General features: G+C 43.9%; 1 protein-coding gene across 1 annotated transcript in view; it reads right to left on the reverse strand.

Moving 5' to 3' along the window:
- The window catches only part of LOC137496952 (uncharacterized), a 1159990-nt gene that overhangs the window by 922618 nt on the left and 218029 nt on the right, over positions 1-19343 (reverse strand). The window contains exon 2 of the mRNA XM_068225136.1: positions 7876-7929. The gene's annotated coding sequence lies outside the window, so the exon portion shown is untranslated. The remainder of the gene's footprint in view (positions 1-7875; positions 7930-19343) is intronic.

The raw sequence follows: 19343 nt of genomic DNA on the forward strand, positions 1-19343 counted from the left end.
GCAGGCAACTATGCGTGTAAATGATCATTTCGGAAACTGTTCTTTCCCTCTGAAATTAGAAGATACTAAATGCAAATTTATCAAAGTTAAAACATGAGTAACTAAGAGCAGTTTCCAAAGGAACCAAGCCGTATAGCGCTCAAGTCTGCTCAAGGCTTAACGTCGCCTTCGACGGACGTACAACGATCGACTGCGTCATATGTCCTCACTCCACACGAGCACTGCGGAGAGTTTTAGAAATGAATACAGGCTATTGACACGCAATTTATTGATTAGAAATGTTATAAGACCATTTCTCCTGTCCTGCCAGCCGAGATTCTGATGGTGAAAGTTTTTGACCAACGGGACTCGAACCGGCTAACCACGATGTCTAACCATAGATACTTTTCGCCTTAATGATCATGCCCACTAGTCGGGCAATTACGAGGCTCTGTACTCTTTACAAAGAAAATTCCCAGACTGAATTATCGTTCCATAGGTTTGTCGATTGCGCCTGAAGGGAGCTGGAAAGTGCGCCGTCAACGAATCTCTAATTCATAAACACCGACAATCCATCGGCTGGGACACAATTGATTCTAGGAACTCTCAGGTAGAAACGAAATAGTAATGTAGAGGTCAGATATCTCATCATTATAGCCGTTATTCTGGAAACTAAATATTTTGTCGCGTACCTGTTTATAGCTGGTGTTTAAATGCTGACGTCAGACTGTATAATGTCGCACCCACACAGGATGTGCAAAATAAAACTGACTGGGAAAATATTTACAATAGTGCTGATGCGGGATTGACCCCTGTTAATGAACATCACAGAAGATGCTGGAAATGGCCTCATCTGAGGAAATGAAAAACTAAGGATCTAAAAGTCCTGACTTCACTCCGCTTAGAAACCACCGGCAAAGCTCAACACGCGGAGGTTTGTCTGGTCGCTTTAACTCATGCCCAACAGTAAATTTGTAATGTGTAATAAGTTTAAATATAATTAAATACTAGTGGAGCCGCGCTGCTTCGTAGCATTCGTTATAAACACGTCAGGTAACTCGTCTTGATATGTCTGTCGTAGACATATTATTTTGTCTGCCCTTTTGAACAGTCCTATGAACATTTAATAACGGTAATATTGTTTATAACATTTCTTTCCGTACAATATTCAGTGTGTTTCGACCATTCGGGCGAATCTGGATCTTAATATTTTCAAATGATCTTGCCCGAGATAGTGCAACATACAATTGGCCGTGACTGAATACTGGTTCGGGTAAGTAGACACCAACTTTTTTATGAAGTTGTCCCTGCGCTTTATTACTGGTAATTGTTGTGTGTGTCCTGCGCACTCAAGCGCCGCGCCTGCAAGCTCCGCAACCCGCCGCATCACCGATGTTTCCAGAGCCTACGAGAGGACTGCACTGCGCCTGGCATGCTCGTCGGTGATGTCAGCCAAGCGCTATATAAGGAGCGACGTTCCTAGCCTTACCGAGGACTACCCCAATGTCCAACGGCCAGCCCACACCGCAAGTCAAACACGGAGGCATTCCTCTTAAAAATGTGTCTTGAACAGGTGGACAGATTGTTGGTCGTAAGGTCTCACCTTCGGATATTGCCTCATCTTCCCTGATTCCCGTAGCTACGTCGAGCCCCGAGTCAAGCATTCTGCTACACTCCCAAGTCCTCACCAGTGCTCCGACGACTATCTTAGCATTCTGCGAATTAAGATATTGATGCAAGTTCCTTGCAAGCCTAAATCCAATACTAGCATTATACTAACGCTACTCTTTCTACAAGTTACGCTTGTTATCCCACAACAGATAGTTTTCGACTATCTAAGGACATTTCCCAGTGAAATAGACTATCTCCTCAAGATAGGTGTAAATGTGTACATAGGACTCTCTCTTTGTAAATATATATTAGTGCCACAGACTTTCAGTCTATCAATTAATAACAGTATTAACTGCGTGCATTCAATCAAGCTTCAAGACAAGTTTCATTTTATTTCTTGTAAATACTGTATAAAACTCATGAAGAAATAAACTTTATGTTGTGTTCCCGTATACCAAGTTCCTTGTATACAACAGTAATGGTGATACAGAAGGCAAGTCGACTTGATAACTTCCGGTCTGCGCGTAGTCAACTCTTTTCTCCTAGCAGCATATAGGTAATTAGGGAGGTACTGCCACCTGCTGAGTATATTTAGAAGCTGGGGAAGGTCAGAGTAACAAAGAGTATATAGCAGAGTATAATATTCTTCCATGATCACAAAAAGTGTACTTGACAGGTAGTAATCAAATATGGCTGCATGCAATGACATCAATGATATTACTAAGAACGAACATCACATATATCAGAATATTAATAAAAGTGTTAGCCACTTAGCAACCTGATAAGTCCAGAATGTATTGCGGGTGAGGGTAACCCTACGCTTACAATTACTGGACAGATCATTTATTGGTTTGATTTTATGATTACTCAAAGTTGGCCGAATTTAGCGACTATCAGTGTTTCATGATTCACCACAAGTGATTCCGGAGAGAATGAAACATACACGAAGCAAATCGGTCCAGTAAAACGGACGGACAGATTTGCCAAAGCTGTTTTTAGTAAACTTTATAATATACAGACGAGTAAAATAAAATATTCGCCCAACGCTTGGGCGTCATTTGTAATATCTACACACTCATGTACTAAAAAAACAGAACACCTTGAAAGACTAGATATAGGAAGTTCCTATTCACAGAACATGTTCATTAGTATGTTCTGCAGAAACGATTAGCATTTCAGTCACCTAGGTTCAGCATATGTATTGTTGCCTAGAAGGCACTGGGTCCTCCATGGGCACTGATGACTTGTTCCATGCGTAATGGCATCGACGCGTATAAGGCGCTAATGGTGCCCTGGAGCATAGCCAAACATGCTGCATTCACCTGGTTTCACAGTTCATCCTTGGTGGTTGGCATTGGGTCACAGCACCGCACCCGTCGTTTCACCACATCTCACACATTTTCGATTGGCGACAAGCCCGGTAATCAGGCAAGCCAGGGCAACAGTATGACATCCTGTGACAACAAGAAGGCACGTATTCGTACAGCAACATGTGGTCGTGCATTGTCCTGTTGAAATATTGCGTCTGGGGTGTCGTGCAGAAAGGGTATAGCTACGGGTCGCAGGATGTCATTCACGTAGGTCAAACTGGTCACAGTACCCTGGGCACGCACGAAATGTGATTTGTGGTTGTACCCACTAGCATCCCGCACCATGAGGCCTTGAGTTGGCGCTGTATGTCTTGGTGCGAATTCAGTCAATGTGATGCTTCTCCCCCTGTCTGCGGCGAATCAAAATGCCGCCATCATTTTCAAACAAACAAGACCTGGATTCGTCTGAAAACACTATATGCTGCCATTCCTGTCCTCAGTGACGTCGTTCCATACATCATTGCAGTCTAGCATGTTTATTCACATTAGTCAAAGGTAGGCGGAGAAGTGGACGACGCGCCGGTAATCCAGACCGTAAAAAACGGCAACGGACTGTCACTCCTGATAGTGTATGATGTGTTAGACTGTTCCACTGTTGCGCCAGAGCCGAGGAAGATGCAGATCTTTTCTGTAATGCCATTCGGATGAGGTGTCAATCTTCTCAGGGGGTGGTCTGTGAGGCGCGACGAGACCCATCTCGTCGTGTTCTACGGCCTTCTGTGTACCATTCTACACACTCGTTGCATTGCAGACATACTTCGCCCCACACGAGCAGCAATTTTCTGGATGGATGCACCACTTCCCCTCACTGATCCATTACCCTCGGTTTATAGCGACAACGAGAGCCGGAGGCACATTTTACCAGTCGGTGGTGCTGCGGCGAGATATCGACATGAACCATGAACCTGAGGACCTACATGGTTCAAATGCTAATCACTCTTTCATAACATACTAATGCATATGTCCTGTAAATATGAACTTTCTATCTGTAGCCATTCAAGGTGTTCTGCTTTTTTATAAACATGAGTGTATATGTATATAAGATATCTGAATAAATAAAATACAGTAAATCAATAAAATGTTTAATCGAAATGTGCGTAATACGGGCGCCAGAGTTCACGTAAATGGATCCCTCGAATTTTAATAGATCATGAAAATTCTACATAAAGCTAGGTACAGGTATATCTGCTTCAGGCCTTACTTAACCTTCTGAGAACGACTAAATAGGTAGGAACTGCAACCAAGTTCATCAATGACTTCACTGATTCTAAAATAACTGACTATATTGTGAATAATAATCGTGCATGAGCCCCTCATCAACAATTCAAAATATACATATGATGTTCACACAAAATACTGCTGGAAGACTCCGTGTTTACACAATTACTCAGCATTTTAAAATATCAGTGGGGAACAAAAGCTAGGACCAAGCTACAAACTGTAGTTAGCCCAATGAGCACTAATAGGTGCAATTTATATGTGGCCCTTCACTGTTCTTGTGTCTTAACACAACTTGCAGATTTTTGCTATCGACGCCTGGTATATCACATTGATACTGTACCTTTTTAATTCTGTATTCACTGACTCTTAACACTTGGTTTAATGGTACTTTCACTTGAGCAAAACACGCTTGTTGCTCCAGACCATAGATTATGGATATTCTGAAATACAGTGCCCCATAGTTTTCACCAGTATGTAAGACACTTGGTGATTAAGACAGAAACCACCACAAGTGATACACACTGGCGGAAAATTAAATACGGAACGTAGAATATGGAATAATTGGCAAGCGTGCATGCATTGTGTCTTACAGATGCCGGATGTCAGCTTGTGGGATGGAGTTCCATGCCTGTTGCACTTGGTCGGGTCAATACAAGGATGGATCATGCCGGTTGTGGATGACGCTGGAATTGTCATCCAATGATGTACCATACGTGCTCGACTGGGGGCAGATAGGGGGATCGAGCACGCCAAGGCAATTGTCGAATCACCAGACGTACGTACACATCTGCAGTAAGGGTGCGTGAGATAACCACGAGAGTGCTCCTGCTGTCATAGGAAATTGCTCCCCAAACCAAAATTCCCGGTGTAAGTCCAGTGTGTCGACGCTGCAGACAGGTGGAATGCAGGCGCTCACCTGGCCTCCTACCCAACACATGGCCATTACTGGCTACAATGCAGAGTCGGCTTTCATCGGGAAACACAGCGGACCTCCACTTCATCCTACAATGAGCTCTCGCTTGACACCATTGAAGTCGCAGATGGCGGTGGTTTGGGGTAAGTGAGTGCACGCCGCAGGGTGTCCGGCTCGGAGCTGTCCTTCAAGTAACCGGTTTCGAAAAGTTCGTTGCGTCACTGTGGTGCCAACTACCGCTCGAATTTCTGCTGCAGACGAATACGGCAGTCCTCCCTCTCGGTGGGCGTCCGGAGCCCCGTCTTCTTTCGAGCGTACCTTCTCGTGACAACTGCTGTCAGCACGCATGCGCAGTGGAGTCTTTCCTGCCAAGTCGTTCTGCAATATCGCGGGAGAAATATATACCTTTACGTAGCAGTATTGTACGGCCTCATTCAACCGCAGTGAGCTGGTGATACTGGTCTCTTCGTCGTCTTAAAGGCATTTTTGAGCCACTCAAAGTCACTCCGTCCAATCTCACAGGTAATTAACGCTCTCCCACTGTACAGCCCGTATTTAAACAAACCTGATGTGCAACGCCATGGGGCCGCTACTAGCGCCACGTTAATGCGTTTTGCAATAAATTTGAATCATCGTCATCTTTCAGATATATAAATCCGCCTTCCAACGTCCGTTATTCTAGCACAACCTTCTTAGTGTTTGGATATTATTTCCACCAGTGTAATACCAAGTGCCTAAGCACTCAACAGTTTGTAAGCCAGTACCACACTTCACGTTCCACAAAACTGTCAAGTCAATCACGTTCCACAAAAGTTTTAACTCAACTCCTTCGCTGTTTTCTGACATGCCTATATAGAACTCAGCTTCCCCCTACTGTTGCCATTCTAAGACCACGCCCCGAACCTCTACCTGGTCCCAAGACCATAACAAATCCACGTCATCCCGACTCTGGGCTGTTCCACAGGACTCAAGGAAACTTCCGTGTTGTAAATAGCACTGATTTCCCATCCGCTTGTACAAAACAAATTACTTGTATCACACATGAATCCTTCCAGCTACAAATATTAAAAATAACATTTTATTACATCATTCATTTTCTTTCATTATTTGTTTTACGTCAAACCGACTCAGAAAAATCTTATGCGACTATGGGATAGGACTGGGAAGGAAGTGACGGTGGCTTAGTTAAAGTAGAGCCTGGTGTGAAAGTAACGAACTACAGCAAGTCATCTTCAGAACTGGCGACACTGGTGTTCGAACCCACCAGCTAATATCTATATGGCTCGAACCATGCAGCCAACTCAACCATCAAGTAGATAATAATAATAATAATGCTATTGGCTTTACGTCGCACTAACTACTTTTACGGTTTTAGGAATTAAGTCCAGCAGGAGTTCTTTTACGTGCCAGTAAACCTACTGATACGATGCTGACGTACTGGAGCACCTTAAAATACCACCGGACTGAGCCAGGATCGAACCTGTCGAGGTCAGAAGCCAGCGCCTCAACCTTCTGACCTACTCAGTCCGGCAGTAACCCCTGAAATTCCGAGCATTCTTCGAAGGATCTAAATCTCAAAACTTCGAAAAGTTTTATAGAGGTACTCTTGAGAGTCCGTGATTCTACACCACATAGTAAGGCTGACCTTATGTAGAACATTACCATCCTTTGAGATTTAAACTATGGTTGTCTTTGCAGAAGGACTTCATTTTGATAAAAGTGTTTTCAAGCCATTACTTTCCTTAGCAGCACTACTTTCTCAGGGTCGATCTTTTCAGCAATAAAGGAAGCTGCTGGATCGTTCAATGTTTCGGTTTCTTGGTCCTATTACACTTTCAGTGTAAGCTTATCTTCTAGAGATTATGAATTTCTTTTTTATAATGTATGCTAATTTTCAGTTCCTTTTTCTTATTTCTTATATTGACACAGCAACAACTGAAGACCACAAAGATTGTCAACAAAGTGACCGTATCATCAACGTAATACGATAACGTAAATTAGCACCATTTACTATTATGTCAATGTAATGATTTGAAAATTTGACATACACCTGGTATAAGTCAAAATTTTAGAATATTGTTTAGGGAAAATGGAAACTTTCAAATAGAAATGGATTTCACGTGAACGATATTCTTACTTTCGCCTAATGCTTTAGACTGACCATAATATTCTCTTTAATTCAGTTTTCATGTTTTAAATACCGTAGTCATGAGGTTCTTCCGCTTAATGCGTTTCCGTTTGAAACTTTGTGGTCCCACAATGTCTGGATGTGAAATAAACGACATAGCCACCTACTGCTTAAGTCCATAGTTGCACGATACCCTAGTCAGCGACTTGAAGCGTGAAGCTATCTTTGTCTGTAAACAGATACGTGTCCCAAATTCCCAGGTCCAGAATTACATAACTATCCCGTATATCTCGTAACATAAGGGAGCCCCTGAGGTGCTCCAGAAAAAATGCGGAAGATAATATTACAACCATCTGGGCTGAAAGGCTCAGACAGTCAAGGCACTGGCCTTGTAACCCCAACTTGGCAGGTTCGATCTGTGGCTCAGTTCGATGGCATTTGACAATGATCAAATACGTCAGCCTCGTATTAGTAGCTTTACTGGTATGTAAAAGAACTCTTGCGGGACCAAATTCCGGCACCTCAGCGTCTCCGGAAACAGTGAAACTAGTTAGTGGGACGTAAAACCAATAATAATAATAATAATAATAATAATAATAATAATAATAATAATAATAATCTACAACCGAGGATTGCATAAACGAGCATCTTACCTCACTAATCCCTGGGTAGTCTATGGTGATATCCACTCATTGCCTGATAGGATCCTGTAAAAGAAACAAAATAATTATATTTTATAAGTGATCTAATGTTGGTAAAAGCGAGAATTATGAATACTGAAATACCTAAATAAATCAGTAAATAAAACACAGGTAGTGGTAAATAAGAATGCACGGTACTAACTTGGGCCTATTGCCTGAGTACTTCCAAATAGACTAATAAATCGAGAAATAAATAAATAAATAAATAAATAAATAAATAAATAAATAAATAAATAAATAAATAAATAAATAAATAAACACGTTTCATTTTGTTAATGACCATACCTGCAATAGAGCAACTAGCAAACCGGCATGCGTAGATACCATTCTCTCGTGTTGATATAGTAGGGCGGAGCTATGAAATTATCAGGATATAGAGGGGCCTGAAGTAAGCAAGTTTCCTTGTCCTGAGTTTCGTTTTTTTAGAGGTGAAGGCGAGTCGTGAGGAGCGGTGGATGCGCGAGCTTTAAGACAAGAATGGTCGTTTTAAACGTTGTCCCATAATGCAGTTAATATAGACAATTTTTACAATTTGCTTTACGTCACAACGATGGCAAACAGTGGGATTCGAACCTCTTATCTCCCAAGTACAAGCTGATAGCTACACGACTCACACCTCGCAGTCATTCGCTCGGTAGTTAAGATACAGCTGGTGGATTAGAGATAATTACTTTGTACACAAGGACCCTCCGTGGCTCAGACGGCAGCGCATCGGCCTCTCACCGCTAGATACTGTGGTTCATATCCCGGTCACTCCATGTGAGATTTGTGCTGGAAAAAGCGGAGGCAGGACAGGTTTTTCTCCGGGTACTCCGGTTTTCCCTGTCATCTTTCATTCCAGCAACACTCTCCATTCTCATTTCATAGCATCTATCAGTCATTAATAAATCACTTTGGGAGTGGTGACCCCATCGTACTAATAGCCTATGTCTGCTTCATTCATTTCATTCCTGACCCGATCAATGACTGGAAAACAGGTTGTAGGTTTTTTCACTTTATACACAACTCAATAAAGTACACTCATGTTCATAAAAACAGAACACCAGCAGAACGGAGGACGGATTTGCGAAAGCTGTTTTTAGTAAACTTTATAATATACAGACGAATAAAATATTCTCCCAACGCTTGGGCGTCATTTGTAATATCTACACACTCACGTACTAAAAAAAACAGAACACCTTGAAAGACTAGATATAGGAAGTTCATCTTGACAGGACATGCTCATTAGTATGTTCAGCAGAAACGATTAAGATTTCAGTCACCTAGGTTTAGCATGTGTCCTGTTGTCTAGTTGGCACTGGGTCTTCCATGGGCACCGATAACTTGTTCCACGCGTGGTGGCATGGACGCGAATAAGGAATGAATGGCGTCCTGGGGTATAGTCATCCATGCTGCATTAACCTGGTTCCACAGTTCATCTATGGTGGCTGGCATCGGGTCACAGCGCCGCACCCGTCATTTCACCATATCCCACACATTGTCGATTGCCGACAAGTCCGGTGATTGGGTGGACCAGGCAACAGTCTGATCTCCTGTGACAACAAGGAGGCACATGTTCGTGCAGTAGCATGTGGTTGCGCATTGTCCTGCTGAAATATGGCGTCTGGGGTGTCGTGCAGAAAGGGTATGGCTACGGATAGCAGGATGTCATTCACGTAGGTCAGACTGGTCACAGTGCCCTGGACACGCACCAGCTGTGATTTGTGGTCATACCCAATAGCATCGCACACCATAAGGCCTTGAGTTGGCGCTGTATGTCTTGTACAAATGCAGTCAATGTGATGCCTCCCCCCTTGTCTGTCGCGAACCAAAATGCGGCCATTATTTTCAATCTAACAGAACCAACATTCATCCGAAAACACTATCTGCTGCCATTCCTGTCGTTCCAAACACCATTGCAGTCTAGCATGTTTATGCACATTAGTCAAAGATAGGCGGTGAAGGGGACGACGCGCCTGTAACCCAAACCGTAATAAACGGCGGCGGACTGTCACTCTTGATAGTGTACGGTGTGTTACACTGTTCCGCTGTTGCGCAACAGCCCAGAGCTGAGGAGGACGCAAATCCGTCCTGCAATACCATTCGGATGAGGTGTCTATCTTCTCGGCGTGTAGTCTGGGTGGTGCGACCAGACCCATCTCATCGTGTTCTACGGCCTTCTGTGAACAATTCTGTACACACCCGTTGCACTGCCGACACACTTCGTCCCACACGAGCAGCATTTCGCGGATGGATGCATCACGTTCTCTCATGCCAATAACGCGCCCTCTTTCAAACTCACTTATTTGACGGTACGATTCTCGCATACGTCTGCGAGGCATGCCGCACGTCTGCTCAAGTCACCCTAATTCATTACCTTCGGTTTATAGCAACAACGAGAGCTGCAGTCACATTTTACCAGTCGGGAGTGGTGCGCCGAGATATCGATGTGCTCCTTTTAACCTGAGGGCCAACATAGTTCAAATGATAATCATTTCTTCAGAACATACTATTGCACATGCGCTGTGAATATTAACTTCCAATCTCTAGTCTTTCAAGGTGTTCTGGTTTTATGAACATGAGTGTATATACCGTGTAGTACAGCTGCCCCTATTCACTCAGTTTCATGCAATCCGCAGATAAAGGCCTAACCTAAATGCGGTATATTGACCTTGGCTACTCACAACAATGTCTGGTCTTACTACGCTTTCTCTAATTCGTTTATTTGTGTCAACCAAATCAGCATTAATGATAAAATTCCTAATGATGGTAAAGAATCGTGAAAATTCTGTGTCACAGGAACGTCATGTACAGAGAATATTATGGCAGAATGACTACAAGTACTATTGGCATAACAGCAGTAAACGACAACGCGTGATAGCCGAGTGCGGTAAAAGATAGAGGTGGAATACGGTGCTAGTTAGTCGGAGGTTCGAGTACGATGTTTTTAATGTTCGTGTGAGATGCATTGTTTAAAACAAATCTAAATCATGATCAGTTATCATATTGCAGCTACTCTGCTATGTTTATTTCTAAGTAGCTCTTAAAAGAGCTATTTGCAGTAACGTAAGCTATTACCGACAGAGATGCAATGGGCTTGTGTATGGCCATTCGATTAATGAAGCAAATGTTACTAATGACCACCTCCGTCGCTAATGCAAATCTAAGCAGGTTGAGAAGAGACATTCTTGCTTGCTGTAACGTATGTGGTGGAACCTGCCAACAGGCTTCAGTGATGAGCCTCCGTAAATGATTCTGGCTCTCTGACTTCTTCTTTCCTTTAAATACCCCAGAGTGAAAAATCTAGTACAGTAAGGTCAGGTAATCTAGCCGGCCATGTGATAGGATCTCCTCGTCCAATTCATCGTCCAGGATATGTCTTATGCAAATGATTCTGTACTGCCAACGACCAGTGTGGAGGAGTTCTACCCTGCTCAAACAAAGTCCTTAATCGTGTCATAAGGCGCACGTTCTCCACCAATAGCGTGATGTATTCACGAAGTGGATAGCGTCGATCCGTGAGGTTTCCATATGGAAATATAGTCAATTATCTTGTCACTTATTCTCCCGCACCGCACGTTGACGTCTCCTGACACCTGAAATCGAGATCCCCTTATCCAGTGAAGATTTTCAGCGCTCCAGTAATGGAAGTTGTGATGATTAACAGTTCCATTGTTGTGAAATATAAATTCGTCACTAAACAGCATGTCCGTTAAGCGTCAGCTTCAACTGCTTGCAATTTCTTTCCTTTTTCTTTCTTTCTTTCTTTCTTTCTTTCTTTCTTTGTTTTTTCTTTCTTTCTTTCTTAATCCGTTCACCCTCCAGGGTTGGTTTTCCCTCGGACTAAGCGAGGGACCCCACCTCTACCGCCTCAAGGGCAGTATCCTGGAGCGTGAGACTTTGGGTCGGGCGGATACAACTGGGGAGGATGACCAGTACCTCACCAGGCGGCTCTACCTGCTACGCTGAACAGGGACCTTTTAGAGGGGCGGGGAAGCGGAAGATTGGAAGGGATAAACAAGGAAGAGAGAAGGAGCGGCCGTTAGGTACCATCCCGGCATTTGCCTGGAGGAGAAGTGGGAAACCACAGAAAACTACTTCGAGGATGGCTGAGGTGGGAATCGAACCCACCTCTACTCAGTTGACCTCCCGAGGCTGAGTGGACCCCGTTTAAGCCCTCGTACCACTTTTCAAATTTCGTGGCAGAGCCGGGAATCTAACCCGGACCTCTGAGGGTGGCAGTTAATCACACCAACCACTACACCAAAGAGGCGGACCCTTCGCAATATCTATTGCGAAAATTCTGCCCGGTTTTGAAAGGCATTTCCGTGAATTTCCTGGTGTAGTTGACTATATGCGTGGAATTTATGGCGGTACATTTTGCGCAGTACAGACACACGACTGATGTTCAGTTCGCCGGGCGAACTAGCCGTGCGGGAGATAGTAGGTTCGAACCCTACAGTCGGCAGCCCTGAAGATGGTTTTCCGTGGGTTCCCATTTTCACACCAGGCAAATGCTGGGGCTGTACCTTAATTAAGATCACGGCCGCTTCCTTTCCATTCCTAGGCCTTTCCTGTCCCATCGTCGACATAAGACCTATCTGCGTCGGTGCCACGTAAAGCAACTGGTAAAACAAAAATATTCAGTTCATTTGCAATGGCCCGTGAGCTCGTATGCAGGTTGTACGCATTTGCACTTTGAACAGCTTCTCCGTTATTTTCAGACGTAACTTCAGCGTCCGGAACGGGGGTAATGTATAAAATGATTTCGTCGTACGCTACCGTCTTTCGACACGTTGAAATGTATCTGCAGTTGGTAGCCTTCGTTCAGAAAATCGTTCTTGAGACAAGTGTCTGGCTTCCTGTGAATTCTGCCTTGCTTCCCCGTAAAGTAGTACAATAATCACATAACCATCCCGTGAATGCATAATGCTGCAAAGATCATGACGTGCTCTGTTATGTGCCGTACGAGTCGAACATGCGCAGTTGCTTGGTTGAATGGGTGTGTTAATGTTGACAATAAGTGCAGTGCGATTCATTCGTTGTAGAAAAAATACATGGCTTAACAGCCACGAAAGTTCTTGCCTACCAAACAACTGCTGCTCAGCCCGAAGGCCTGCATGTTATGAGGGGCCGTGTGGTCAGTACGACGAATCCTCTTGACCATTATTCTTCTAGACCGGGATTTCGTTGTAGCCGTTTGCCATATGAAAGCCAAATGTTATGAATCCTTTCTCAACTACGCTTTCTTTGTTAAGGTAAAAAATGCCTTCAACCTTAATTACGAATGCCTTTACGAGTATAATATAAAAATAAAATTTAAAAGCTCGTAACTAGATTCGAAATCCGAATCCCGCGAAAGGTCATATGCTGGCTGCAATTAGCACCAAATAGCCACTCCAGGCGATAAACAGTAGTTCTTGTAACTCTGTACTAATGAAATAATCTAGGCTATCGCTTCGAAACTGTTGTATTTGATGATGATGCTTGTTGCTTAAAGGGGCCTAATCTCTAAGGTAATCGGTGCTCTGTTGTATTTAATAAGTTATGAACTCGAATGCGGAGACAGATTTACCTGGCTGCAAACACCACAGTGTGTTAAAGAATCATGTCTCTCTTAAGCCCAAATAGTTCCAACCATTCCTGTGCGAAGAGATGTACCTATTACTTGGTTGAATGGGTCCTGCATACTGTTCCAGGTATTATTCACAGTGCATGTATCCACAGTCGGTGCTTACGTGGCGATATTTCTTATGTATATCTATTTATTATAACTGCTAAGAAAAAAAAAATCTGAGAGTTTGGAAAAGTAAAGTATTTGTAGAGGATGCCTAGGCTAGTGCGAAATGAAAATTTAAAAAACGCATGACCCTAGAAAGATTTCAACCTTCTCTGCACTATGTAGTCTATCCAGACCGAGCTCGATAGCTGCAGTCGCTTAAGTGAGGCCAGTATCCAGTATTCGGGAGATAGTAGGTTCGAACCCCACTGTCGGCAGCCCTGAAAATGGTTTTCCGTGGTTTCCCATTTTCACGCCAGGCAAATGCTGGGGCTGTACCTTAATTAAGGCCACGGCCGCTTCCTTCCCACTCCTAGCCTTTCCTGTCCCATCGTCGCCATAAGACCTATCTGTGTCGGTGCGACGTAAAGCAAAATAGCAAAAAAAAAAAAAAAAAAAAAGTCTATCCAGGTACATGTACATACACGAGAAGAGCGAAAGGTGCTGATGTTTTATAGCCTTATGGCCCTGTTTCACACCTTTACTGAACGCTCTAATAGCAGTAATTACATGCCATAAACTATTACATCTGCTGTGCTCATTTGCGTGTCACAGATTATAAAATACTGTGAAAAACACGTTTCTATCAATTTCGATGTGATGGGACTATACAAAATGGCGCTGAATTGACATGTCTATACTTGATCCTAACTTATCACGTCTTTTATGGTACAGCGAACACCCTTTTCTATAAAAAGAAAATGGCCTCTTGGACGAATCAGGTGCACAATTCTCTGCCGACAGCTATAGGAGTGGCTATAGTTTGTACAGTACAGTAACTTTTCGAAAAATGACTAGAGTATTGTACTCCGTTCTACATAAAATGGTACATTATTTCTGAGAGGGGCCTCACTTACTGCCACTTGTCCGTTTTTGCATTGTGCGGAGAAGTCAGTATAGGGATAACTGCACGTAAACTTGCTGTAAGATGTTTCGTAAGATAGGACTAAGGGACATTTATTTCCTGATGGTTGCATATCTTCGGGGAAAAAGTAGGGGCAGCTGTACCACGCGGTATATCCGACGTTCATAGATGTAGCCACCATGACCTTGCCAGATACCATACCACACCTTCTTTAACTAGTTGTGAAATTATGCAAAACTTCTAGTCTGACAGAGCGCAGCAGGTGTTCGATCTAACATACCACATGTATGTTCAATCAGGACGAGATCCGGCGATGGCGGTGGACAAGAAAATCACGTATTAGGCTGATGAGTATGATGAGCAGCATGTGGGTAGGACTTATTACTCTGTAACAGTTTCAGAGTGTCTGCATAATTCTTTCCATGTTCTGAATGTATATGAAGCGGTCCAGTTCATTCCACAAACACCAGAAGCGAGTGAGAGTTGTGACTTACGGCACACCAACTCCGAAGTCGTAATTCCAGAAATTTGACCTGTGTGGCGTGGGTGAACGTCCTCTGGACAAACTCAATTGTCATGACAATGTCACATAAATTGACAATTCGTTTTGTGCAGGCAGACCCCAAGGCAATCATCTTGTGAATCACAGAGCTACGTGTTGTAGCGCAAATGAAGGTCTGCTCCTAGGAATACTTCCCTAGTGTCCTGCTACTACCAAATTAGTCAATGTCTCCCGTCTCTGCACTTCTGGTGCCATATGGGTTCTGATATGTGCTGACTACCACCGTTGTCCTTCCATTAATTCGGCGTCATACTCATGACTTTAAGGCTGGTTTCAGACTGGACCGCCTCGGAGTAACCTCCAGCGTCGCACTATCGACTTTCATTGCCATTTAGCTTCGCAACTCAGGTGGCATGAACCGAAATTGTCCAGAAGTACGACCACCAAAGAATAATAATAATATTATTTGCTTTACGTTCCACTAACTACCTTTACAGTTTTCGGAGACGCCGAGGTACCGAATTTAGTCCCGCAGGAGTTCTTTGACGTGCCAGTAAATCCACCGACAAGAGGCCGACGTATTTGAGCACCTTCAAATACCACCGGACTGAGCCAGGATCGAACCTGCCAAGTTAGGTTCAGACAGTAGAGCGCTGGCCAACATTGCTGGCTGTGTACGGAGAATATTTACTCACTGTATGCGTTCGATTTTTGCGGACCTGACATTATTAAGTATAATGTGTTCCGCTTGGTCCGAAGCTCATCATGTGTCACTCATGACATTTGACCTCATTTTTTTCGAAAACGAAAGCGTATTGACTTAAACCCTTCTACACGAGTTACTGTTGAGTGATCCCCAACACGTATATCGAAGCTCGTTCAAATCGGTTGGGCGCAGGGTCTGGCCTCTCCTTGTGAGGCACCAACAAATATTATTTTCCTACGCTGCAAATTTACGACAGATTTTACTTCTTCCAGCCTATCCCTGCGTATCACACAACCGAAAGTGTCAGCTGTAAGCTGCCTATCCACGAGCAAGGCGGCTTGTTGGTATACTCTTCGATAGCAGTTATAGTTACTTTCGGTCGCTTGCCTCGTTAGATCACTAAGTACGATACCTCCGCGGTGTTATCCTGGATCCGCACACCGGCCCAAAACTGAACACGGACCCCTCCGTTTATCGGAAACTTCCCATATCTGTCATCCGATATAGAGGGTAAATAGTTATTTACGCGGATGGTACGAGGGCAGATGGGAAATTACGATGTTGGCTCATTGTCAATAATAATAATAATAATAATAATAATAATAATAATAATAATAATAATAATAATCGTATGAAGCATATCAAGACAGGAAAAACTTAGACACTACAAAACAGTCGTATTACAGAAGCATTGTATGCGTCAGAAATGACCACAATTGGGGCATCAAGCATCGTAGATACAGCAAAAATAGAACGTAAAATTCTCAGAAAAATATTTGGACCAATACACAGAGATGGCATATGGATGAAACGACCTACAGAAGAGCTGTACCAGCACACTGACAGACTCACAGACGTGATAAGGAAACGCAGAATAACTTTATATGGGCACATACAGAGAATAGACAACAACGGACCTACAAAGAAAATCTTTGATGTAGTAAACAGTTCAAGTAAGAAAACAAATTGGTATCATGAAATAGAGGAAACCGGGCGAGTTGGCCGTACGCGTAGAGGCGCGCGGCTGTGAGCTTGCATCCGGGAGATAGTAGGTTCGAATCCCACTATCGGCAGCCCTGAAGATGGTTTTCCGTGGTTTCCCATTTTCACACCAGGCAAATGCTGGGGCTGTACTTAAATAAGGCTACGGCCGCTTCCTTGCAACTCCTAGGCCTTTCCTATCCCATCGTCGCCATAAGACCTATCTGTGTCGGTGCGACGTAAAGCCCCTAGCAAAAAAAATAGAGGAAGACTTAAGGCAGGTGGGGATCAACAGGCAAATGATAGTAGACAGAAAAGAATTCAGAAACGAGATTTGGAATACAAAATGTATAGTAAATGAGGAGAATAAGAAGACAGGAACACTGTGGACAGAACAAATGAAACAGGAGCACAGCCGATGAATGAAGATATTTTGGGAAGAGATGAGGAAGAAGGGAAAGAAGTGAAAATGGTGTCATCACGAGATATTAGAGTTCAAACACTGTCTATAAGGGCAAAAATTATATCAATTTAATGAATGAATGAATGAATGAATGAATGAATAAATGAATGAATGAATGAATAATAATCGTATGGCCTCAGCTACCGTGTGCAGACATTTTAATTTGATGTCATCTGGTTGTCTCCTCGTCAATTTCGATGTTCCGTTGTACTCTAGACCTACTAGGTGGCAGACAGAGTAAACCGAATCTGTCTTGATCGTCTGCAGCTGAGATTTAATTATTTTTGTCGGGTAAACACGAAATGTGTCACCAGGGATCTTTTACATGTCGACATCGTACGACATGGAGTGTCGGATGGACTTTTTCCGACCTTCAAAAATCCGACTACCTCTGCCGGGTTTGAACCCGCTATCATGGGATCCGGAGACCGACACACTACCACTAATCCACAGAGGCAGCTATTGTCCGTAATAAGAGACATAAGAGCTTTCTTTTTCCTCTACCTGAAACCTGCAACATGTAGGGCCTACACAGAGCTCTAGGTCATCTTGAAAGCTCTGGAGCACCCACTATCCAGTGAACGTCAGAACTTCCTGCAATACACTGACAACGTATCGACGATCTGCTGACCGGATTGTGGAAAGCTCGTTTCTTTACAATTCACTTTACGTCGCACCGACACAGATATGTCTTACGGCGACGAAGGGATGGGAAAGGGCTAGGAGTGGGAAGGAAGCAGCCGTGGCCTTAAGATACAGCTCCGCCATATGTCTGGTTTGAAAATAGGAAACCACGGAAAACCATCTTCAGGGTTGCCGACAGTGGGGTTCGAACCCACTATCTTCCGGATGCAAGCTCACAGCCGCGCGCCTCTAACTGCACGGCCAACTCGCCCGGTGTGGAAAGCTTCCGAGCCACATGGGTATAGCGGGAAACAAATTACGTCATAAGTCTGTTAAAGAGACAGTTGTTGCCTTACAAGGTTTCAGTCAGTGATATATGTTCTCTGTTGAGACATTTGTTATTGCCTAATGCAGGGCCTCTCAAACGCCCAAAATATCACGCGTGCAAATCGAGGCGCAAGAGCTCCGTGCACTGTGCATCGGTCCCGCTCGGCTGGCTCGGACCAACGCTTCGTCTCTGGGCTACTCGGCTAAGCTCGGCTCTACTCGGCTCAACTCAGCTCGGATTTGGATGCTACGGAGCAAGTGTGGAAGAGGGAGACAGAGGGAGGGAGCGAGACAGGCGCGAGGAAAGAGAGAGTAAGCGCTATTACTCCAAATCAAGGAGTGGGGGGTCTGCACTTTGGTCATCCAAGCGAAGTCGTCTTATGCACCGTGCACAGTGCATGTACCACGCGCATGCACCCTGAGAGGCCCTGGTCTAATGGAATGAGGAGTGGCCTGCCAATCCTCTTTCCAATAAGCTGAGAACAATTAAAGGAACAACTAAGGTATGCAACCAGGCGAGTTGACCGTGCGGTTTGGGCCGCGCAAGTGTGAACTTCCATCCGGGAGATAGTGGATTCGATCCCCACTGTCGTCAGCCCTGAAGATGGGTTGCCTTCTTCACAAATGCTGCGGCTGTACCCTATTTAAGGCCATGGCCGCTTCTTCCCACTCCTAGCCCTTTCCTATCCCATCGTCGCCATAAGACCTATCTGTGTCGGTGTGACGTAAAGCCATTTCTAAATAAAAATATATATATGCAAGACTTCAGGTCTCTCGGAGAGATACTGTGGTATTGTGCCGTCATCGGAGGACGCACTCCTCCTTACTGAAGAAAGGTGTCACGATGTGTACTTACGGTGCCCATCTGACCGTAGTATAAATCTTCACGGCGTACGATACTATACTAATAAAGGAGAGATGTCTTTTAAAATAATTTAAAAGTAAAATTGGCCAACAGTTAGCATTTACATTGTGATGAGATCATTCATCCGTTTTATAGGAGATAGTGGTCTCTTATCGCTTTAACAGTAAAATGTTATTCTAGTAATAATAATAATGGCGTATGGCATCCGGAGAGGCCTGGTGCTGGACCTTTTCTAGTAGACGGCCTATTAGGCGTTCTTCAGGTGTGTCTTACGGCGGTGGCCTTAATTAAGGTACAGTCCCAGCATTTGCCTGGTGTGAGAATGGGAA

Source organism: Anabrus simplex, chromosome 1 (assembly GCF_040414725.1).
Source record: "Anabrus simplex isolate iqAnaSimp1 chromosome 1, ASM4041472v1, whole genome shotgun sequence".
Taxonomy (NCBI): Eukaryota; Metazoa; Arthropoda; class Insecta; order Orthoptera; family Tettigoniidae; genus Anabrus; species Anabrus simplex.